Raw genomic sequence first — 25,443 nt, 5'->3', positions numbered from 1 at the left:
GGTGGTTTAAACAACAAAGTTATTTCTCGGGACTGTGAGACTATGAGTTATTTCTCAGACTGTGTTTAAAACCAGGGTGCCCGTGTGACCAGTTCTTGGGCAGACTTTTCCTGGTTTGCAGATGGCCTTCATCTTGTGTCCTTACATGGATAGCCCTGAGAGGCACTCTCAGTTGTCTCTTCCCACAGGCACTAATACCATCAGGAACATTCCACACTCATCCTACTGTCTCACTCCCCAAATGTCCCATCTCCAACACTGTCACATTAATACGAGGTGGAGCCAAGGATTCTGTTCAACTGTGTAATTAAATGCCCTCTTCCTCGCCATTTACATGTGATTTACTTTTTCACCACCCAGAGAATATGAGGACTACTGCAATGTTTTATCCAGCCACACCCAGGCTCTCAGCAGATCCATTTACCTGATTTCATAAAGACACAAGAAATAACCCTTTCCCATGACATTTATATATTTTTTAAAGTAAAATCTAGAAATTGAGAATTTTTTTTCTTCGGGAAAAAAGACAGAGAAGTCTGATGATAGGATATCAGCACCGTGAAGCTGTCACTGTGCCTGATAGAAGGTTTGAGCTTCCTCATAGGCTTCTCAAATCCTCCTAAATTAGGACGAGCCCTACTCATCTGCGTGCATTACTTGTTACTCTTTGTTTGGGATGAGATAGAGGCAGGCAATGAACAGTGTGAGCTGCTTCTGTTTAACATTACAGGGGGCCTCAGGGCATATGTGTTTGTACAAGAGCCTGCTCGTGCTGACATGCACTATTAGAAGTAAGCAGATCCCCTGGGTTTCTCCAGAGGCTGGGATCTGGACGTTGTTTCCTGCTGCTCCTCCACGTAACCTATGCTGACGGCTAAAGGGAATGAACTCATCTTCTTTCACGTAGCTTAAATGGGTACACCATCTCAACCTCAGGAAAAAGCCTGCTGGAATTAACAAAGGTGCAGCATCTAACAGCTGGGTCAGTTCCTAATGAATCTAGGGAGCCACAGAGTATTTGGAACACCAGGGGTGAGTAGCCTCTGATTTGAGGTCTAGGGGCCAGACTGCCAATATGCTTACCTGGGAACTCTTAAGTAGTAAATTGCTCAGAGGGCTGACTTGAAGCTCCAAGGTGAAAGAGCATGGGAAAGCACCTAGTAGAAGAATCCTGAATAGATAGTGCTAAGAGGACAGTCAGTGTCTTCTGTCCAGTGTTAAGTCTGATGGGTTTTCTCTCTCTTCCTGTAACCAATGTAGCATTATAAGGCAAACTGGTACCCAAGCAGTGCACTGCTATCTGCTCTCATTCCAGATAGCTCGGGTGCTAATCTCAATCTCGTTACCTGATAGCTGTGTAATCTGGGGCAGGTAACAGAGTCTACCTGTGCTTCAATTTTACTGCCTGTAAAGTGAAAAACACACTGTGTATTCCCCAGGATGACTGTCAGATTTAACTTAGTTAATGCATTAAAAACATCTTGAAATAGTTCATGGCACATACTATTCTTTCAAGAGGTGAATACCATACCTTTAAAGTCTTGTTTTAAAATAACTAGTGATTTTTTTTTGTTTTGGATAGAAAGATATGGGGGCCTCATGACTTCTTTGCCTGACCCAGAATGGGTAATGTTTAGTGTCCTAAGAAGGAAATTGACATTAGTTCATCCACTGGGATTGTTCAGATTTTACCAGGGTATGCATGCTCTCTGTGTGTTTACATATATATATATATATATATATATATATATATATATATATATATATGTGTGTGTGTGTGTGTATGTATCTACAGGGGTATTATACATGTATTGCATAGATATGTGTGTGCTTATATGTATGTCTGTGTATTTATCTGTGCATTTTTGTGTATATGTGTTATATCATGTTTATGTGTATATGTGTGCATATACAGAAATATGCTTGTGTGTATGTGTGTATGCTCGTTTATGTATATGTGTAGTTGTATGTTTGTATGAGTGTGTATGTGATGTCATCATGCCAACTCAATATAACAACTATCATAACCAAAATTCACAACTGGGCAGATGTTATAGTGATCCCTTATACCACCCCTCATAGTCATACCAAGCAATAATTTTCAATGAACTTAAGTGGTCAGGAATAGAATTCTCCTCAGTAGAAGAATGTTTTTATCCTAGAAAATACCTAGCACTGGACTTCTGAAGCAATTCTGTCCTTAGACACAGCCAAGAAGCCAGATCTGCTCTCTTAAGGACTCTTCAAGATGATCATACTGGAGGAAGAGAGAAGATGGGTGATGCTTTTAACTCTGTGCATCTGAGATTAGATGGAAATCCGTGGAAGAGGCTAGACTTCAAGGGGGCCCTGGAGGACTGAGAGGCAGTGGAGATAAGAAAGTGGAGATAAGACAAGAAGAACCAGCACTTCTTGACTCCCAGGACAAAGTGAACCTCTGCAGATCAATATTAGGGTTCTGAGCAAAGTCACTGGGCCATTTGAAGCCCAGACGTCAGAATTTTGTGGCTCTTCTGAGTCAAGGAGTTAATTACTAAGCTTCCTAGTCACAGACTATTCACTGAAGCCTAATGCTTAAAGAGCGATGTCCTTGAAAACAAGGGGGTCTTACTCTTGTGGGTTGACATGCAGTGGGTGTTTCTACCCAAGTCCATGACTCCATATCAGTGATTCTATAAACAATCCCTTTAAAAGAAAAAAATCAACCTGGCCTACATTTTGAGAAGTCAGTGCCACACACCGATTGGGGCATTCTTTGCACCCTCGGTGACACTGTCTTTTGCATGGACTGTCTCTCTTCCCAATCCTCTGTTCCAGGGGGCCTCAGAAGGTAATTTAAAAGACTAACAAACTTTGGCATAGATCACTTTAAGAGCCAGGATCTGGCTGGAATATTAATGAAGCCATCTAGTGACAGAGTTGCTTCCGGATGCAGGAACATATCAAAGAAGTTAGGTCCAAGAGTGTTGCTCAGCAGAGCCCCATTGCTATTATCTAGCTTTTAATTACTTCATTAAAATTCAGTCGAGGAGCTGCCCAAATCCGGTAGCATGCCCAAAGCTTGCTGGGTGATTTCCCTGCCTCTGGCCATACGTGAGTTTTAGTTCTTTTAGGTCTCGAGAGATGGAAGGGCAGATCTTAGGCAGGTGAAGCTGAGGCTACAGGCAGGGAGCTAGCAGTGCTGGGGGCGCCTGCATGCCTTCTGCACAGCTGTTTTTCTACTTTCTTCTCCCACAGGGGCCAGGATACCCTGCCTCTCTGATATATCTGGGGAAGGGGCAACTCCGTGGGAGTGCATTCCCAATCATAGAGCACAGTTGTCTCCATGCTCACGTACTCTCTAGGACCCTTGAGGAGAGATGTCCTAGTCCTAGCTCTTTTTCCTAAAGAGCAGTCAGCACATAATTTTAACTTCTATGCTGCTCACAGAACAGTGAAGATGGTGACTGTCATGCGTGCCTCTATTCTTGGCTTTATATTCTTTAAGCTTTGATATTCCTCCCTGCGACACAGAACCTGCGCTTGGTCCCCTCTCAGCTCTAGAAGCTCTCGGTCTTCAGTAGTATCCATCTTTTCAAGAGGGGGCCTCCTAGCATGAAACCACACTCTTCAACTTCCATTCCAAACTTTCTCATTAATTAGTTTCCCATTGCTGTGGTATAATACCATGCCCGAGGCAACTAACGGAAGGACAGATTTACTTTAGCTTGTGATTCCAGAGGGACAGGAATCCATCCTGGTGGGGAGGCATGGTGGCAGGTGGCTCGAACAGCTCAGGCAGCAAGAGGAGAGAGAGTTCATGGCTTCCACTGCAAGCACTAAGCAGATAGTCTGGTACAGTGGAGGTAGGGTGAAGCTCACGCTTCTCTCAAAGCCCATCCTCAGTGACATACTTGCTCCAGCAAGGCCATAAACCTCAACCTCCCCAAGTGGCTCCACTCTAATACCAAAACCTGGGGGGCACTTATTATCCACACCACTGTGCTGTACCTGCTAGATTTAATTTTTCGCCTGTTCCTTTATATAATACTTCTTGCTTTTGGATTTACAACTGTTAATGGGCTGTGGGACCTGAGAAAATACTCTCAGGGGGCTTTTACTTCTAAAACACAATGCTAAGTCAATGAATAACAGGATGGAGGTATATGGTATAGGCTTTCCTACCAAATTGAAATGCGGAGGCTCATTTGACTCTGGAAATAAGTAAAACATATAGGGTGCGAAAAAAAATCAGAAAAGCTGACAAGGACCAAGAAGCTCTTTAATGTTTTAAGAGCCTTAAGGTCCCTCCCTAAAGCTATATCAGCAGGGGCAATCGCTGGAGGGAGGAGTAGGCCCAGATACCGCAAGCACCATTAGGAGGTTCAGGGATGCAGCTCTCATGAGCTGTGCCCTGGGCTAGCATGGACTTTCAGTGATGTAACTGCTCCTGAGTCACCCATGGTTCTGAAAGTGACCCCTTACCCATACCTCTCTAAGCAATTCCAAAACACTCACTGTTCACTAGGTTGGACTGGGCATTTGTTTCTGTGATCTGTTGTTACTGCCCTAATTGGGGTGAATAGATGTCTGTTCATGTATCCCTAGGAAAAGTCACTCAACAAGATGGTAATATCCCTTCTACGTTTTATAGGGCATGGACCTTTTGACTGCTAATTTTAGTTTCAGATGGTCCTCTATATGCTTCTTGGTTTAAGTTTGTGCTCCAGATTAAATCTCTCTCTCTCTCTCTCTCTCTCTCTCTCTCTCTCTCTCTCTCTCTCTCTCTCTCGGTATCTAAAGATATTGTGCTGGTTAAATATCAAGTTGCCAACACCTAGAATCACCTGATAAAAGAGCCTAGATCCAATTGACTCGTGGGTACATCTGTGGCACAATTGTTTGTTTGCTATCTTAAATAAGAAGGCCCAGCCTACTGAGGGGGACACCATTCCCTAGGCAGGGGGCCCTGAGCTATATAGGTCAGGAGAAAGCTAAAAGCAGCAATAAGCAGGCAGGCAGCAACGGTGCATTTGTTTCTCTCTGCTCTTGACTAAGGATGTGTCGTGACTAACTACTTGAGTTCTTGTCTTGACTTTATTGAAATGATGGACTGTAAGTAGAAAATCTAAACACCTTCTTCTACTGAGTTGCTTTTAGCAGGCTATTTGAAACCTAAGTGAAAGTATGATACACATCTACCATTTGGGGGAGCAATGTGTTTGTTAGTGAATATGAGTCTTCGGTCCTTTCCTGCCCGCACGCCACTGTTTATTTTTCTCACTTTTGATCCTTATGTCTCTCAAAGGCCCTTCAGGGAAGAACAAGGGCAGTTCATTCAGGATCCCTGGGTTGTGGCTATTGGTGCATGCAAGGATGATTCAGTGAGAGGTTGTCCACAAGATACTGATGTGATGGAGTGTGGCCTGGGAGTCTGTGCCTGCATGTGCAGGCGGAGGGTCGGGCTCAACTGCAGACATTAGAGCTGCAGAGAGCTCAGGCCTTTGAGGAGGGAACATTAGGAGGAGTGAGTGCTGAAAATGTTCAAACCTGTCACGTTGGTAAGCCAGACAGGGATTTCTGACAGATGGTAGAAAAATGCAAGCATGCAGGTTTCGAGGTAATGAGAGCCTTCCACAGAAGCAGGTCCTTTTCCTCTCTCACCTGCCAATAAGACGACAGGACCCTTCCAAGGTTTCCTAAGCATGTTTAGCAGTCTGAGAGGAGAGGGCTTGGCAAGTCCTTGGCTTTAGAACCTGACATCACTTTGGCCCCCAGGGTGATTCATGCTGGATAAGGGTGCTAGGACACTTAGCATAGGGCCAGCAGCAACTTCTTTGTGTTCATTTTCTTTTGTGGTCGTCAAGACTTTGGTTTGCACTGACTCTCTTTTTCCTAATCTTTCCTTCATTCCTGTGTCCGTTCATCAGGTAAAACCTTTAAACATCCTCATATTATTGGAACATGCTATTATATGCATATGATATATATTCTGGTATATTTATATGTCAATATATGGTATGGAAGTGAAGGGCTATGATGGGAGAGGAAAAGGCTTTACATCAGAGAGGGGAATGATTATGACAAAGAGTAAGTAGTGCATGCTTCCTCATATGTGTGGGGTTTAATTTAACCCTCCGTGTGTGTGTGTGTGTGTGTGTGTGTGTGAGAGAGAGAGAGAGAGAGAGAGAGAGAGAGAGAGAGAGAGAGAGAATTTTGAGTCAGAGAAGGAGCTTTAAATGAAGAGGAGGGAGAGGGGAGGGTACTTGGGGAATGAATTAGAACAGGTTTAAAAAGGTGTATTAAGATGTGTGTGTGTGTTGGGGACTTAGCTCAGTGGTAGAGCGCTTGCCTAGAAAGCGCAAGGCCCTGGGGTTCGGTCCTCAGCTCAGACAAAAAAAAAAAGATGTGTATGTGTGTGTGTGTGTGTGTGTGTGTGTGTGTGTGTGTGTGTATAAGAAATGTCACATTCATTATTTTCTATGCTAAATGAAGTATAAAAATTAATTAAAGGAAAAGGTAAGTCTGCTCATTTCTCTGTCCAGCTTCTTGTCTGTCTTTTTGATGTCCCACCACTGGCCTTTCTTCTATCTACTTTTTGGTCTTTCTTTCCTTGTATTCTGGCCTTCTTTCTTTTGTATCTTTGTAATTGGTCTGTCTATCTTTTTCTGTCTCCATTCCAGAATCAGACAGAAATGTAAGGCACACAGCCACTCCTTTTCTCAATTGGGCATGAAAAAATATCCATGGAAGCTAATAGGGCACAGGACTCACGTGTGTGTGTGAGCATGCTTCAGCCCAAGCTTGCTCTTCGTCCTTTGCGGAGACTCATCTATACAGAGATTGCTTCTTGAAGCAGAAGGAGGGCTTCTTTTTAGTGATGAATCTTGATTTTTTTAATCCAAAGCTTCCTAAGACACATATTCTGTAAGACGTGTAAGTGACCTGCTCTAGAGAGAAAGAGAGAGAAAAAAAGGGGGATGACACGTAATTCTAGGTTAGACAATATCCTCTAGAGGGGCAGAGTTGTAAATGGTGCAGGCCTTCCAAAGATAGTGTGAACTTTGCTCTTCAGAATGGCATCTGAGCCTGACATCCTTCTCATCACCCTCATCCTGTTGTTTGAATTCTAGATCCCACCCATGAGTCTTGGTTCTTCCTACAAATGTGTATCCATATGAACTCTCCTTCGGGACACTCCCCTCTCAGCTGCAGCAAACTCCTCTGGGAATTCCTACACTACGTCTTCCAGAGTTAGGTTCTCCCTACGTCTTCCAGAGTTAGGTTCTCCCTACGTCTTCCAGAGTTAGGTTCTCCCTTCCAAGTGACTGTTCCTGTTTTTACTGTCACGTGGCCTCTTCTTGTCAGACTATGATCAAAGGACCCTAGTAAGGGAGAAGGACACATTGAACAAAATCAAAGAAGAGTAGTTACATGCTGAGTGATCAACTGGAAAATTCACACAGAGACACCACCGGTATGTCTTTAACCCAGAGGGAGGGTTAAATGGTATGATTGACCATTGAAAGAATGAAAACAGAGAGCAGATGGGAGGGATACATATGCCTCCCTCTGGACCCAACCTTGAAGAGATCTGTGGGACTTTGGTGGAGTACAGTTCTAATTTGTGCCTTGCTCTGTCAATGCCCCCTTGCCTGTGATAATTGTTGGAAGAATAGGACTGTGCTTGGGATCCTAGTGCCTTTTGAGGTCAGACATGGTGGGAAGAGATAAAGGGGTACATGTGGATGTGGATATGGATGATGGAGCTTTGGAGGATGTTTCTGCTTCCTAGATTCTAATTTTGGCCTATGGTTGGTTGGGGAAGGAAATCTCAGATCTAGATGAAAGGTGCCTCTTTCAGTCCACCCTGCTGGCTTTTCTTCTTGCCTCTGACTAACTCCGGCCTCCTTATGATAAGGGAGAACGCTCTGAGGAAGGACTCAGAATACCTCCTGTATTTGTAGATAGCTGTAGGGCTAGAATGGCTGCAACGCTAGGGACTTTATAAAATAAGGGCGTTAATGACTCATGGCCTTGTGTGATGGTCTGACACAGCAATGTAGACAAGTGCAAGTGAACATCACACTTCCCATCTCTCAGATCTCTTTAGTTTCTTGCAGTAATCCCTTCAGGAAGCATCTGTGATAGCCCATCCCACCCCCACTACTACAGTTCTTCTCCTAGAGTAGTGACATGTCATTCTCTGATTCTTTCCCTTTCCTGCTTTGGTGGTTCTCTTGGATACAGCTAGCAACCCATGGGGATGGAATCACGGAGATCCCGGAAGCTCAGTTGAAGGTAGATGATGAGGGTACCATTGTGACTGTTACAAGACTATGTCATGTCCCATCATTGTCAACTCAGACATGGCCATAGTCTCTACGGGTACTACTTGTGGACTTCGTACAGGAAGTATATCTCAACTAGTTAAGAAAATCCTGCTATTGATTGGTCCCTAACTCTTGTGTCATTGAGTCCCTGGTTGGAAACCCTGCTTGATTTAGCTTAGAAAATGCCACAGTCAAGGAAAAACTTTGTGGATGAGCTTGACCAAAACATTCGCTACACTGAAATCATGTCCCCCTCCTTGTTTTGCAGACTTGTTATCAGAATCATCTCAAGTACAGCCCGTGGAAGAGTTCTGAAATTGTAAAAGTTTGAAGGATGGGTGTATGGTGCTTGACCCTTTATAGGGTTTCTTCAAAATGATGTTACTCCAGGAGACAGTGTTTGCAAAAGGATCACTCTATGGAAAAGGAAATGAAAACTGATTTTGGGGGGAAGCGATGGAGGGGAAATTACAGGTGCATTTCTGGTTGTAACACACTCAATTAGATGTGGTAGATTTCTGCTTCACACAGAATCCCCGCCCTATACCAAGCTCTGTGGTTAAGGTAGATGGTTTTACACAGAAGTAAAGCTCACAGAGTCATCTGTGCCTCTAATGGGCCTATTCTTAATTTAGCTAGTCATTGCTTTTGGCAAAGCCACAGGCATAGGAAACTAGATCCTTTAGACTGTTCTTGTAGTTAGGATAGGAGTGTTGCCACTTTAATAAGAGGATGTAAACCCAAGCTCACAGAGGTGGAGGCAGGAAGAAGGAAGCCAGGTGACGAAAAGCACAAAGTGGTTTCTGCCGTTCTGAAGGCCAGAGGTTTATGCTGCTTCTATTCTGTATGTATTTATACATACAGAAACAAGAATGGACCTCAGCAGGCATGGCCACGTGGCACACTGAACTTACTGGGAATGTTACCAAGGGAAATAAAGCAGACCTTGAAGCAACTTATCTCCATACTAGGGAGAAAGGGGAGTCTTTATCTGTTGAGCTCTCTGCCATTTTCAACAAGGTTGCATGCTATGAGAGCAATCCTAGCCCCTTAATGCTATTCAGTTGGGCAGATTCTGGGTCTTGTGATGCTGCACTCCGTGCAAGCATGGAGCTGATATAGAGATTCCGGTAGTAGGAAGGGCCTAAGCAAGAGAAAGAAAGAATGAAAAACCATCAGAATTAAAGGTGTTTGAAAAGGCAGCATGTTCTGTGTCCTATACACTGGTCTTTTCTTTCTCAAAGTTAGGAGATTTGGAATCTACTGGTGAGAAGGGGTAGATGCCACTCAGCTCCTAAATTCTTCCTTTCATCTCCACTGCCTGGAAGTGACTGCATCCTGCTGATAGGCTCCTGGGCTCAGAGTCCTCATCCATAAGCTTAACAGCAACAGAATAGCTTGGGCTGCCCCACCTTAGCCTTCCCTGGAGACCCAGTCCAGTCTTAGCCTCTCCAAGATCCCCAAATCCTTATTAAGAAACTATGGATTTTCAGAGTAAAAAAAAAATCTATAGAGAGACTTCAGAAATAGTCTGGGGAGATTATAAAGAAATGTGGGCCAGTTTTCCAAGGAGACTTTATAGAATATTCAATAGCACTCATGTCATAAAAGGCCTATGGAGGTTTCCATAGCTGAGGCTGGCCCTGAATTATGATTCCCTGATGCACAAGCCCAGTGAAAGGCCACAGCATAACAGGTTAGGGCTTGAGTCTCTGGTGCTTGTAAAAATAAAGCCACCTCATGAAAACGCAGTAGGGATATTAATTTCCAGGGCTGAAGTTCAATTTAATAGAAAGACAGAGTAGAAAATAGAGCTGTCTTTTCAATCCTGTGGTCATAATAGTACCCCCACCTTGCACCTCTCAAGAAACTGTCTTCCGGCCAGCTCCCAGACATCCTGAAACATGCCACGTGCTTTGCTTGCAATGATAACTAGAGCCAGGTAGCTGAAGGGACAGCAATTACCGTCCATGGATGGGGAACCTGAGGCAGTCAGAGGTTAATCTACTCTCTTGTGGGCTTGGAGCAAGTAGGGGATATGCCAGTTTGCGGTTAGGAAAATCCTCTTCCCAAGGGGAAACAGAAGACCACAACTGAAGAAAAGGTTATTAATGTGCATGCCTACCTGCTTGTTCCAGTGTGGGTGGCACTTGGCATGCACATGCACATTGGCACTACTATTTTATGGTGAGCTGGATAAGTCAATATCCTCTTTATTTATTAAGAAGCAGGTTTAGTGAGATAAAGACATTCATCTGGATTATTACATATGTATGTATATATATATTAAGTGTATGTGTATATATTATGTATTATATATAGTGTATATGTAAAACATATATATGCACATATAATATATATATATATACATATAATATACACATGCGCACGCACACACACACACACACACACACACACACACACACACATCATGTAGCTAATGTCCACTCCAGGAACAGAGAATAAAGGCTGTCCAGGGTCTGTCTGACACACCTTTGCACATTGGCTTTCAAAGCTGCAGTGGACCCTCTCTCCCAGATCAAGACCTATGACCTATTATAGACAAGGACTTCCGTGACTGTGGAAGTGGGTGAGAATGGAAACTAGTGAGCATGTTTTCAGTGAGTTGTGATAACCTGGTTTTCACTGTGAAACTGACCCAAACCTTTTCTCCTTGCCTTAAAGTCTAATATTCATTGGAATGACAGTCTCTGGGCAGATAAGATTAGTTCAAAGTGAAATTTGGGAGTTCAATGGTAAGGGAGCTTGAAACAGAGGTGTGATGTCATAGAAGACTCCATGGGTGATGGAGTACAGAAAAACAAATGGAGAGGTCCTGAACTTGCTGTTGTCAAGGTCATGATCAGCATTCCAGGATCTAGGATGACTTTATCCTTGAACTGTGAGTGTTGGTTAGCATGAATGGCTCCTAGCCTAGAATCAACCCAGAGTTGATAGGAGATGCTTAAGTAGTATATGGGCCTAGGGGACTTCAGAAGATATTGCCCAATTAGGTATTTCATTCAAGTTCTCCCTCCAGAGGCTCAAGAGAACAGATGTGGAGATGCCTGTGGGACTGGGGCTTCTCTATTGGCTTGAGGTTCGGCTCTCTATAGGTTGTAGTGATTGTGCTGTGTGTGTGGTGTGTGGTGTGTGTGTGTGTGTGTGAGAGAGAGAGAGAGAGAGAGAGAGAGAGAGAGAGAGAGAGAGAGAGAGAGAGAACAGGATGAGCCTTTCAGAAGCTTTCTGCTTCAATAGTTGAGGAGAAATTTGGGTTTCTACAAATGGCCTGCTGAAAGGAGGCTACAGTGCCCTAAAATCAGCATCTGTAATCACACCTATCCCTTATTTGGCAGGCCTAGCATGTGTGCACACCTCACCGAAGGCTCAGGAAACATCTGAGAACTGGGGGAGGGGTAGGAGTGTGGGATATGATAGGCCTGATAGACCACGAGTTCATAGCAGTTTTAGTTATCTGAACAAAGACTTGTTTAAGATGGAGCCTTGGTATGAGAGGTTGGAGAAACCCCACCCCTCTCTGAGGGTCTACTAAGGTTAGTGAATGGAGAAGGGATGGAGAGCCTAGTGTCTCTCATGTTGTAGCAGGTTGTTCGCAAGCCAGTAGATGGCTCCACATTGTGCAAGTGATCCTAACTGAACTCACTGGGTCCCAACAGAACAAAACAACACAAAACAAGCAAGCAAAAAACTGCGAGCACGTGACTACCACCGCCATCACCACCTCTGCCACTGTGACTGCCACCTGTACCACTACCCAACACAAAACTCCACACACAAAAGTGAGTAGGAATTGCTTAGAAGAAGAAGGAGGGGGTCCGTGGGAGTGGGAAGAAGTTTAAAAAAAAAAGAAAGAAAAGAAAGAAATGAAAAGTATTTAAGAAGAGGGAAAACATTCAGGTCAAAGCCACTCCCCTCCCCCATATTAAATGTGCCACCCAACAGTCTGTAGTTTGCTGGTCAGAAGTTCAGTCCTTCCTCAGTGGTCATCTATACCATCCATAGTGTGAAGCCATTCTGCTGTTGCCAGGGAGGGCAGTAATAACCCCTTCAAGCTAATGAGGGCACTGTCTGAGTTGGTGCTAGCCATAGGACCATGGCCCTGCCCCATGCTTATGAATGGAAGCTCAGGTTTTGCTGCGGTCTGTGACATTTGAAGCTGCCACCTCTATCACACTCACAATGGATCTCATTAGCACCTGGGGAAATCTACCTGCCAGTTCTTTCCTCTCCTAAGAATGAGCAACTTTAATTGCATTCGATCACCTTTTGCAAGGACCTCGATGTCATCTTACCATTCCCCCCCCCACTCCATTTATAGTACATCTCTGATTGTGTACTTCACTTGTAGGAGGTGTGAAATGGTTGAACACATAGCTGGGGGGTGGTGGGTGGTAAGATAATGTTGAATGGCTTTAGGCTGGAGGAATTAGGGCCTCTGGATTTGTGCACAGTGAAAAAAAATCTATTTTCTGCTCACATTTCCCTCTGCAAGGTGCATTTCTAAGGCAGAGGGATCAGAATAATTTCCCCACCCACATCCTCTTACCACAGTGTGACCAGAACACACAGGTAGCTGGAGAGAACAAAAGATCTGAATCAGAGCTGTTGGCCCTAAAATTTCAGCATGTGTGTGTTAAAAAAAAAGTACCTGGGAGGTGTATTAAAATGCAGGTGCCTGATTCTGACTCTGAGATCCAAAGGAGGGAGGGAGTACTTACATTTTTAACAACCTTCTTCAGGCCATTTCAGTTCATGGTCTCACTTTTAGAACTACTGGGTTAGAAAAAAATGAATTCCAGCCAGATAGCTGAAGTGGGCCCCACTGTGCACAGAGAAAAAGCCTTTGCCAGGTAATTCTTAATTAGCTGCTGGTGAGGCAAGAGCTTTTCAGTGATGCAGCTGACAGAGCCTTAAAAGTTTGGGTGGCGATATGTCCTGTTTTGTGGAGTTTTCGGGTGAGTGTAGATCAATTAATACCTGTTAATTACTGTTAATGCCTCTTCCCCTCTCTCAGAAAAGCATCTGTATTGGGCTATGAATTATGTAGATACCCCCACTTGAAAGAGAGCTTCAGGCAATCCTTGCAAAGGGGAGAACCCGCCCCAAACATAAACTTTGAGGAATGAACTACCCCTCCCACCCTGTGTTCTTGGGATCTGAGCAAAGAAATGGCTGAGGACCTCTTCTTCAAGGTTCCTAACCAAGGGATCCTCTTATCCCATTGAAGTTTTGACGACATAAATGATTGAAAAAGGCCATGTTTCCAGAAGCATAACAATTTTATTAAAATCATGGCTTGCTCTCAAAATGTTCACATTTGCTTCTACCGAACTCAGTACATATGGTCACAGAAAAGCGCCGTATTTCCTTGTCTCAACAGTTTTTCCTCTTGTTCAACATTCAGATTTTATTTCCACAAACACAGAGCTGCATTCTACATTTGAGGATGTCATTTAAGGCCAAGAAACTCCAATAAAAACGCATTTATCAGCAGTAAAGTTTGTTTGAGGATTACCTGCTGCGAATAAAGCCAGACTCCCCTTTTAAACTGAAGCATGCTATTTCAGGAATGTGACCCCTTTCATGAATAAATGACATGGTGACATTTACAGATAAAGCAAGATTTAACTGCTATGAAAGGAGGTGACAGATGTCAGGGTGTCAATAATGATCCGTGAACATAATGGTTTCTTGCCTGAGCGCCGAGCAGATACAGAATGTTACTGCTGCCTGCCGGTGTTCTGTAGAGAATGAGCCTCTTGCTTGGGAAGAGTCTAGAAGGCTTGCAACATCACAAGAGGTACCAGTCAAGAGTAGTGGATGTCTAAAGGAGTTTGGGTAAAATCTGGCCAAAACCAAGTCCATAATGCCTTCACTCTGTATTTCACGGAGGATTCGTTTTTCTACCATGTCTGCCTCAAGGATACCAGATAAGAATTTAGTCCTTGAGAAAATCATTTTGGGGGTTGTGATTTTGTTTTCCAGAAGAATTAGGAGTTTGGAGAAAATGGCAGGAGAAAGTCTGTGGATCACTCCTATGGTGATGCCAAAGCTAGGGGCAGTGTCTGCCCAGGGTCTGTAGATGCAGGTACACACACCAAGGTCACCTCTGCATCAAGCACGGGGGCTCCCAGATGTCCAGGAAGCCCGTGACTGAAGTCAGAGTCCATGAGCAAAAGATTGTGAGTGACTCAGCCAAGTGCAACTTGTGTTTTCCAAGGGCTTTATACCTGAATGCTCTTTCCTGCTTTATATCCAGAGCCTCCTTCCTTCTTGGTTGACTCTTCCAGTTTGCCTGTTGGTGAATTTCAGTGGAGAGAGGTTAATATGTGGGTGCAGGTGTGCATGTGCATGGTGCATGAGTGGGAGACAGGGTGCTTAGTTACTTCTCTATTGCTGTTAAGTAGATGCTGCATGGTCGTCTTAACTACCACTTAACTACTTAACCACATCTGGAATGAACTAAAACCCAAGTGACTGGGTACTGGTAGTGGGTATGGGCTTGACTCACATGTGCAGCTCAAGATGTGAGCTCCCACCTTATTGCCTTAGCTGCGATGCCTTCACAGACTTCTCTGCCATGATGGACTCTTGTCCAGACCTACAGACCTTCTGTAATGGTTGATCCTAATAAACTCCATCTTCTCTGAGTTCCCTTCCTCATGGTCTTTTATCATTGTGGAAATTACTATTAGAGGTACCTTCCTCCTTTTGTTTGAGACAGGATCTGGAACTTTGCTAGGCAAGCCAGGATGTCTGGAATAAGAATACCCAAAGAACTCCATCTTCTCTGAGTTCCCTTCCTCATGGTCTTTTATCATTGTGGAAATTACTATTAGAGGTACCTTCCTCCTTTTGTTTGAGACAGGATCTGGAACTTTGCTAGGCAAGCCAGGATGTCTGGAATAAGAATACCCAAAGATTTTCACATCTCTACTTTCTAACTGAGCATGGCTGGGATGACACCATGCACCATGCACCACCAGGCTGAGTTTTTAAAATGTATCTCAGGGATCCAAATTCAGGTCCTTATACTTGTCAGGCAAATGTCTACTGACTTAACTACGGCCTTGCTTCCACACCTTTGAATCTACTACCTATATTTTTCTGTCTTGCACTTTCTCTTTCTTCAGTGTTATTGTTTTAAATGAATACCTGAGACAGAGGAGTTTATGAATATGAGGTTAGTGGTGCCTTGTGATTTTGGAAGCATAAGAACATGATGCTGGTGTCCACTAGCCTTCTGGTAAAGGCCTCAGTCAGAAAGCACAGGGAAGGAGGCATCCATAGAACAGAGAAAATTACAACCATTTCCACAAGTAAGGCACTAATCCACTCATCAGAGCTCCACCCTTATGACTCAAACATCCTCATCCCTCACCATTCTCCATCCCAGCAGTACTTCACTGAGGAACCAATCGCACATAGGCATGAATGTGACCCTTCATCTGAGAGCCCTGACCTTTCCTTGGTGTGCTCTTGGGAAGTTAGGAGCCTTCAGCATTCAGTTCCTGGAAAAGAAGCTCTGCCAATTTTCAATGGCTGATCACTGCCTTGTTCCCATTGCAGAATTATCTTTGGCGAATTCTCACCACGAAGTCGTTAAATCCAGAGTTGGGGAGATACTCACAGTTGGATCTAATCTCAACACCCTACCATGAAATCAGAGCAGGGTTCTCTGGTTTCCAGTGCTCACTGCTCACCCCAGCGACTCCTCCAGACTCCATGTATCTAGTCTAGGGCATAGCTTTTCCCACTGTCACTTTGTAGTTGTCCAGCACAGTGTCCTTCCCTTCATTTGTTACCCTGATTCTCTAACTCTTCGATGCTTTTTGCTCTGAATTGGGATATCCAATGCCTTAAGCCTATTCCAGGTCTGGACAACATTATTTATTTATTAAACTACATATTGGCGTCTTCTGGTATGTGTCTAGTTGCTGCCTCATTCAACAATAAAGACAGGGAAGCAAAGGCTCTGAGGTGCCACTCAGCTTGCCTGGGACTCCTTCTCCTAGACCCATTCTGTGGCTAGGGCAACATGTCCGTTCCCTGTACTCTAGCTTTGGTGGCTAGTCTCTGCTCTTCAATCTCTTCATAGAACAGCATTCGTCTAAGCTTCATAATTACCCTTCAGCCTGAGCCCTGTGCCAAGGTGAAGCTCACAAGTTTCCTATGATGAAACATCTTATGGGTACAAAAGCTGCTAGATCTCCTAGCACAATAGAGTGACATGCTTCAATGCCCTGCCCTCAGTATAGGGATGAGTGTGAGGTGGTTGCACACACACACACACACACACACACACACACACACACACACACACAGAGAGAGAGAGAGAGAGAGAGAGAGAGAGAGAGAGAGAGAGTCAGGTATAAGAGTGTAAGTCTGCACTTAACACAGTGGAGATCAGATAACAACTTCAGGTCTTGGTCCTCACCATCTACATTGTTTGAGACAGGATCTCTTTGCTATAGTTTAGTGCTGTGTAAACCAGGCTGGCTGACCTGTGAACTTACCAGTTCTCTTATCTCTGCCTCCTGTCTCTCTCTAGGAACACCTGGAATATAGACATAGTCTTGTGCCTGGCTTAATATGGGTTCTAAGAATTCCAATTAGCTCCTTCATGTCTGTGCGTCAAGCTCTTTACTCACTGTGCCCTGCATGTTGATGCGATTTGGATGACAAATACCATGGTCCTCTTCCCTGTCTCTGCCAGGAAGCTGTGCCCTTTAATAACAAGCAGGTCAGGCAATGAGGCTGTCACAATGGTACGCACAGCCTCCATGGGGAATGTTGGGTAAGCCTCTGGCAAAAGGAGATCTTTTAAGAACAGTAATGCTGGCCATGCACAGCCCCCACCCCCTGTATTTTACAAGTCTGAAGCACGAGGCTGCTTCTGTGTTTGTGTGTGTGACACCTAAGGCTAGTCACCCAGTGGAGCAGGAATTCAGGCAAGGGATGAAATCCCTTTCTGGCTAGAGACTTTCGTGCATCACAGCCTGAGCCTCAGAATTCAACTCAGGAAAAATAGAGGTCCTTCATGTCTAGGAGAACCATGGTCACTTTTTGGATAATGGTGTCTGCGAACAGAGCTCTGAGAAGTCTTTAAGATTTGGTATGGAAGGATAACTCTGAAGGGCATTGGTAGAGGAAGGCTATGGTTACAATGGTCCCCAAAAGGAAAGGCATAGCAGTCATCTAGTTACTTCCAGTGAGCTGAGGAAGTGATCCCCTTTTGTTCTTACACTGTCCCCTCCTCTCACTCAAGAATAAATGAAGAGAGACCCCTTTCTTCCAGATCTTGAAGGGACCACGATCATAGAGGGCCCATACCCCCATGGCATCAGCAGTATCACTGAGCAGCTCTGAACTCTGTGAACAGATCTCTGCAGAGACCCCTCTGCTTGGACATTTTGAGAGATCAAGGAATCTACCAGGTATTTCTGGGGTTCAGGTTTAGAACTGGGTTCCCCCTTAGCAAGTTCTGAGCTAATTGCAAGGCTGACTGGCATTGTTTTTTTTTTAACCCTCTTAGCAGTAACTCTTCCGTTCTGTTTAAAAGCTGACAAGATTTCATCTCAAGGCAGGAGGCTCACGATGCTGTCATGAAGTACACGTGGGGAAGAACTGCAGGTAAATGCTTTTCAGTGTAAGTCAATTTTGTCTGGAAGTTTCCTTGTGGTTGGAAGTTTCTTTGAAAACTTGGCAATTATTAAGATGTCAGTAAGCAGGGAGATGTTTTTGCTTCTGCCTCCCCACTGCCCAGGCCTGTCTACTCTGACAGCTCTCCTTTCTGGGCCTGTGCACCGAGCAGGGCAGAGAAAGGACAGCGACACTGAAGGGTGGCAGAGGACAATGATTACTCACGAAAGCCTGGGCCTGTGATGCTTGGTGTGTGCCTGCCTGCTCTCAAGACTTTTTCTTTTTGTCTGCATTTCTGTCCCTCTATAGATTCCTGACAGGTCTACAGCCCAAGCACATGTAGCCATTCTGTAGAGCCTTTGAAGAAGCATTAGTGAGGATTTGGATTATGCAAAACCAACAGGGAGGAAAAAGAAGATGTGGAGGACTCAGGACCTTAAAGCTTCCTGCATGCAGTTTGTTAAGTAGAGTGACATGAAAGTCAGCTGTTTTGCTTCTGTGTTATGTGGCATAAGAGACTGAATGGCCCTGAGAGTTCCATAGCCAAGTTGTGTGAATATGTGTGTGTGTGTGTGTGTGTGTGTGTGTGCATGTGCATGTACAAGTGTGTGTGTGTGTGTGTGTGTGTGTGTGTGTGTGTGTGATATGAGGGGACTCCAGCTACCTGACTGTATCTTTCCTTGCTTCAGAATCTCCTATGGAAGATGGGGTCCTTCTGTAGTCACAGAGAGGAAACTAGAAGATTTCCATTTAGACAGAAAAAGCTGTGGTGACCTTAGAAAGTAAGAAAATGAGTACTTCTCACATCTACCTGCACATTTGCTCATTTATGTCCTCCCTCAAAGACAACTGTTGGGTACTACTCAGGGAAGCTCTGAAGGATTTATCAAAGAAAATACTATTACTCCAGAGTCTTCCACTGGCTGCAGCATCATCAGCACCAGCATGATTTTTGTTGTAGCTGTGACTGCAGAATTTTCCTGGCATAGGAAGCTTGCAGTCCTGAAGAAGATGGCTGTTTCTACAGCTACTGGGTGACACTGTGGTCCTATAGTTCTGTCTTATAGAAGGTCATGGATTGTGAATTTCTCAGTGGGTAAGGTCATAAGGCTAAAGAGGAATGCAAAACAAACAAACAAACAAACAAACAAACAAGCAAACAGCACCACTATATTTCTGGTGGCATAGTTATATTGTGAGAGGTCTTCTGAGTTGGGAGCCATGAATGCCATGTTAGAACTGTCATCTCGCGGATGAGTCAAGTTCTTGCCTAGCTGTGCATTTCAGGACTTTAACACCTGTGTCTTCAAGTTCTTTATTTTCTGACCTGCACGTCTGACCCCTGCAGTGCAAACTTCACCAGGACAAAGCCTATGTCAGGGGATGAAATGGGTCTGATTGTTTCATAAGTCCCAGCCAGTTTTAGATGACATGGACAAAGAACATAATACCTGCTCTTAGATGGCCCCTCCTCCATGCATCTTAGCATCCACATCCACTAATATCCATGGTACCTTTGAGCAAGACTTTTGGATTGATAGTCTTGGCTTTCCTTTCTCCCTTTGGGTCATCCTTGATCTTGACACCAGGGAACGACAAGACCTATGTTTTCAGCCCCAAGTCTTGCCTGCTAGAAGGATTTTGAAGCTGGAGAATGGCCTTCCTACTTCATGGCCAAGGATAATGCTCCATGTCAATCTACTGGCAGCTGGGAAGGGGGATGAGTATTCAAATTCTCAGTTTTATTCTGTATCTCTATGAAATTTACTTGCTGATAAAACTGGTCTAAATCTAGATTGTGGGGTTGGGGATGTCTTGATTTAGGGTTCAATGACTACAGCATTCTATAGCCACTGACTCACAGCAGAAGTGCCCAGAATGGAGAGTGTCACAGGTATTCCTGATAAGACTAGGGGCATGGGAGGGTTGCAAGAGACAAGGCTATCCTCTCTGAGCTTACTCCTATTGAAACGTTACATTTTGGATGTTCAGATGGCATAGCCAGAGTTAGGATGAAACTTCACTTGAAATATATATAGGAACAAACATGGCAGGCAGCAAAGTGTTTCTAAGAAGTATGCACATGTGCATATATGTGTCTGTGCTTGTGTGTGTGTGTCCAGGTACCAACAAACACTGGAGTTAGAGCATTAATAGTTTAATATATAAATCCAGAAATAAATCCTGAGAATTGCTCATACAACTCTAATTGAAAGTATTTTCCAAGGCACTGCAATGAGAATTAATACAAACAGAAGAATGTTGTCTTTGTGCCTAGTCCCTGTCCACTGACTGGCCAGATTATTTTCCTGTTCCTGGGTGTTCACGGATGCTCCATTGCAGTGTCGGGCAGCTGAGTAGTGCTGATTCCTTGAGGCTCCCTTCAATATAGCAATGGCACTAAGCCTTGACTTCACTCACTTCCACCCTTTACGAATCCTCTCTGTGACTTTTACACTTTAAGGGTGAAGGGCACAGCGACAGTGTGCGGGTGTGGCATTTCTGCAAGTGAGTTAAGAAGCAGCTGGGGAGCAGTAAACGTGCATAGTCTTGTGCAATGCGTAGCAAGCAGGCCCCAAAGGCTTGTGTTTTCTTCCTATCCCACAGTTTTATAGCACCATACCTTTAAATATTCATTGCCATTATACTACATGAGGACATAAAGTCAGAGTGTGCTTCCACATGTCCCAGAGGGTGCAGATCCCTATAGTCTGAGTGTTAAGGACAGTCTCTACCTCTTCATAACAGTGTAGCAATAACTCCAGGCCAAAATAGTTGACCTGGCAGCTTCTACCTTACCAAGGTCATCACAATGAAACCTGTCACCATTGTCCTCTGCTGAAGTCATCTCGAGATACTTTCTCATTTTCTCTCAGACCTGGTTGATATGTCTTAAATATGTTTCTCTGAGTGGAGATCACTCGCCCGACTAAGTGAAGCTTACATTCTCTTCCCCATGTCTTGCCCTGTCTGAAACACACTGCATATTTAGCCATGAAGAACCAGTGAATGATTCTTCCATGTAAGAGCTGGTTCTGCACATTGGCTTTTACACATAAGCAACACAGGTTGGAATAAAATATATGTTGGGATGACCAAACAAGGAAGCCATGAGCGAGGGGGACTAACAAAGTTACTTAGCATTAACTTAGCAGCTCCCACTGTTCTCAGCATGGCTCTTCTAGACAGAGGTGAGACATTTGGTTTAGAGGAATGACCCAGATCCTCTGATGACCTCGGCTTGTGCCAGCACAGGTAACTGCCAACTGAATGCCCTCTCTGTGAGCCCAATGTCTTCAGGAGACAGTGAAGCCATTTGCTGGATGTACACTTCTTCATCCCATGGAATGTCCTGATATCTCCAATTTCCTGGTACCCAGATATATTAAATTCATCAGTCCAGTAGAAAGATTTTAGGTCTATACATTGTCACTATTTGGGCAAAGATCAGATACATTATTGGGACCAATTTCTCTGGGGAACAACCTAAAACAATACTGAACTAACCCTTACCATCTTGTGACTCCACATGTGATTTCCTTAGAATGGCATCTCCTGTGCGGCTCAGTTGAGGTCAAACTAGCAAAAGGTAGCCATGTTTGAAAATGGGGACTTGGGTTTGGGCCCATATGGTGTTGACATAATCTGTATATTTCTAAGCAACTTATGGCTTCTGTAATTTCCTGTATACATTGTGTTTCTTTAGGGATTTGGGCCTGGAACACTTTACGAACAAATAGTCTTGCACTAGACTCCTCCAAGTTGGAAGGAACCAATACTTTTGGCACAAGGCTAGACTCAGGAATGTGGCCAATTTGCTCCATGTACAGATGTTCCACAAAAGCATGCCTCATCCTACATCATCCTCTCAAATCACACCCCACTTCTTGACTTTACATGGTCTTGTCTTTCAGCTTGTGACTTTAAGGACTTACTCCTCTAAAATCCTTCTGTGTGGCCTTATGTTATCTTGCCAATACAATCTGTAGAACCACAGCTTCCAAAACACACCTTACAAAGCTCTTTTCCATCTGTCTCTGAACTCGGTCCCCATACCATTCCCGTGAGACACGCTTGGCACGAGTGATCCTCATTTTTCACAGATCAAGAAACCATGGCTCTGAGAGGTAAGGGACCCAGTAAGAATCATCCAGCTGCCTGGAAATAGGACATATACCAGAACTCAAGACTTCTGAACGCTGTGCCAGTGTTATCTGCCTAGCCCAGCACACTGGTACCCTTAAAACGATAACATTCTTTTTGAGCAGAATGCTGTGCTCTTCCCACAGATGCTCTGCCTTAAGTCTTTCCCACGAAGCTTCCTTTTTAATGTTGTTGAAAACATGACTGATTTTTATCATGGAATAGTCTCCTTTCTGACCTCTCACCCATTTCCAGATGCCAACTTGATACCATTCCAGCATCAAGAATAGGCTTCTTCCTGATGCCCTACCCTGATCCTTGTGCCAGTCCATCCTTGCTCTATGTTCACTGAGAAGACTCTGGAAGGGTGCAGGCTTGGCCATTAGGTGCTTGTGGGTAATCTGAGGCAACTGTAGCCGGGGAAACAAAGGGTAGTGTAGACAAAATGGATTGTAGTATTCCCTTGACTGGATGGGGGTAGGGAGTATGAAACTACCATCAACTCAACTTTAGATTAAAAATCAAAACAGTTAATTATAAAGGTGAAAAGTGGGCAAGATGGTATCAGTATTTGCTTTAGGGTCCTTGTTCTGTTTCTGACAAATGTACCATTGTTGCTAAAAATTATAAATAGTTTTTATCCTTGTTTTAATTTGGCGTATGCAGTGTTCGATATTGACTGTCAACTCCATGAAATTTCAAATCACCATAGAAACAGACCTCTGGTCATGTCTCTAAGGACATTTCTAGATTGGGTTAACTTGAGAAGGAAAGACCTAATCTGAATTTCAGCGGTGCATTCTATGATCTGGAGTCCTGAACTGACATAATGAAGAGGAGAAAGTGAACTGAGTCATACCATTCACCTACCTCTGTTTCTTAACTTTAGATGACACATGACAGTGGACTCAGGCTCCTGTAGCCTAAAAAAAGATGCTAGACCCTCAAACTGTGAGCCAGAGCAAGTCCTTTCTGCCTTAAATTATTTCTGTTAGGCATTTTGTTACAGCAACAAGAAAAGTAATTAGGACAGCACAGAGGCAAGGGTTCTTTGTGGTCGTTTCAATCACACACACTGTTCTTCGCTTCTCTTCATTCTGCCCTGTGTTTTTTAAAACCCAGCCTTCAGAGGAGTTACTCTTTCCTTTCCCATATATTTCCAGCAGTTCCCTATTATAAATGACTGGTGGCGGGTTTCAGATAGACTTTGGGGATGGGGAAAAAGTAAACCTGAAGAAAGAGGAGGATCTAGGGCCAGGATTCCTGATTTTGACCAGCAAGCACATAGGCCAAGGATCAGACCAAAAGAAGGCAATCTTTGCCTACTTCCTTTGGGGCTGGCGCTTGGTCTTAGGGGAGGTCGCCCGATGAGGGCTAAGTAAACTTTTGTGCCATGGCTGTGGTCCAGCACTTGAGGATTTAAGATGCAGCAGTGTCGCACCAGTGAGCCGAGCCTGTGCCTCAGCTCTGGGCAGATCACAATCTTTTCCTTCTGGAGCCAACTGAATTAATTGGGAAAGGGGGAGAGCCCTAGTGACTTGTGCTCTGACAAGCCCTCGGTCTCTTTGAGCTCCGGTGACAGGCAGCCAAACTTCAAAGGCCCTCATGCCCTCTTCCTCTTACCCTGCCTGTCAAGAGACTCTGTTGAGGAGCTGATGTAGGGGGGCCTGAGGGAGGGTGACCAGCCAGCAGGTCTTCCTGACATTTGTCCTTCCCTCACTGCCTACAGCCAATTCAAGATCAGCTCAGTACCCTGCTGCCACAGCCCCCAACCTCTCACACCAGGGAGACAGCTCTCCTCTAAATTTAGCAAGAGGAGGGAAAGGGAGGTCAGAGTGTTCCGGGTGAAGGCTGGAGGTGGAGGCAGAATAAGACAGTGGACAAGGGGGGGGTGGAGACTGCATGAAGGGAGTGATTTTGAGTCAGAAGTAGTTTCAACAGCCAGAGGGAGGGAGCAGGAGAGAGAGAGAGAGAGAGAGAGAGAGAGAGAGAGAGAGAGAGAGAGAGAGAGAGAAACTTTAAAGTTTCCACACATGTGAAATACTGAACATATCTCCTTATTTTTCTTGTACCACAGAGCATCAGTAGCATGTAATAATGGGACCATTGGTTTGAATTTGCAAAGAAGCTGAGTTAGAGCTCCTCTTCAATGCTGTGGGGACATGTTGTGGCACTCAAAGTTGCTGTCTCGGGAACCCAACCAAGGGCATTTCTGTCTAGTGCAATGCAAAGCAGTGGAGGACCTGCTTATTAAGCACCTATTGTGCGCCCTCCCAGGAGTGCACACTGCATTGTTTAGCTTGTGTATTCCTTGCAATAGTTTGAAGCAATGTTGTTCAGAATAATCTTCTTTTTATGAATGATAAAGTTGAAGCTAGGCTTTTAGATGCTAGGCCATTATTGTAGGACTTGGCTAGATCTGTCCCATCTTAAATCATTGCTCTCTCTACTCTTGTATTGGATGACAACGAATGTCTAGAAACAAACACACCTTCCTTTCACCAGAATATGGGGGTTGGTTTATGAGTATAGCCTGTTCATTTAAGAAAATCACATTTCTTTTTAAAAATCCTTCTCTGTCTCAGGCTCTTGTCTGTCTGTCTCTGTCTGTTTGCCTGCCTGTCTGTCTTCATACATATGCACTTGCATACATGTGTACATGCTTGCACATGCATGCATGTCAGCACAGCTGTGTACATACTGCAATGTAGAGGTGACAGGGCAGTGTCCCTTTCTATCCTTTTGGGGGCAGGGTCTCTTTCACAGCTGTGTGTGCCAGACCAGTCACCAGGCAAGCTTCTCTCCTCTCCTCTCTCAGCCTCCTGTCTCCCAGTGAGCGTGCTGGAAGCATGCATGGTACTTTGTCTCTGTCTGGTTTTCTGTGGGTTCTGGGAATCTAGACTCAGATATCCACACTTGCACAACTGGCGCTTCATACACTGAGCTATCTCCCCAGCCCAGAACTGCCACATTCCATAATATTCCTTTCACTCTACATGGCAAAGATTTGTCCTTTTAATCCCACCCCCATCCCCCATCACTTAGCAAGGCATCCACATGAGTCCGAAGAATTCTGGTCACAGAATGCAGACTAGCCCTGGATCCAAAGTAGGTAGGATGGCTTGGTGTCTTCCATTACCAGTGCAGGACTGCATGTACATCCTCAAGTAGCACTTTTGGGCAAGAGAAACATTGAGATGAAATATGTCCCTAACCAGATAGAAGCAACATGTTCAGGAAAGAGACAACAGCATCAGAACAACCTTGGAATCTCATTATCCCGGGAAGCTTGTATTTGTTAAATGGCTAAATGACAAGATTCAGA

The 25,443-nt window shown here is 44.4% G+C and overlaps 1 long non-coding RNA gene across 4 annotated transcripts in view; it reads left to right on the top strand.

Moving 5' to 3' along the window:
* LOC102556187 (uncharacterized) overlaps positions 1-20,935 on the top strand; it is a 58,860-nt gene extending 37,925 nt beyond the window's left edge. For 2 of the 4 annotated variants that reach the window (XR_015623449.1, XR_015623448.1), the window contains exons 2-6: positions 8,581-8,786; positions 11,990-12,112; positions 17,632-17,770; positions 17,869-17,966; positions 18,285-20,935. This is a non-coding gene — a long non-coding RNA (uncharacterized LOC102556187). Of the gene's footprint in view, positions 1-8,580; positions 8,787-11,117; positions 11,215-11,989; positions 12,113-17,631; positions 17,771-17,868; positions 17,967-18,284 lie in introns of those variants that run through there. The other 2 variants (XR_015623447.1, XR_015623450.1) reach the window with 2 other exon arrangements.
* Positions 20,936-25,443: the final 4,508 nt, after the last annotated feature.

The sequence above is a fragment of the Rattus norvegicus genome, chromosome 6 (assembly GCF_021556685.1).
Source record: "Rattus norvegicus strain SHRSP/BbbUtx chromosome 6, alternate assembly SHRSP_T2T, whole genome shotgun sequence".
In the NCBI taxonomy this organism is placed as follows: Eukaryota; Metazoa; Chordata; class Mammalia; order Rodentia; family Muridae; genus Rattus; species Rattus norvegicus.
Note: the sequence above shows the minus strand (reverse complement) of the source record. Positions and strands in the feature narration are given on the sequence as shown.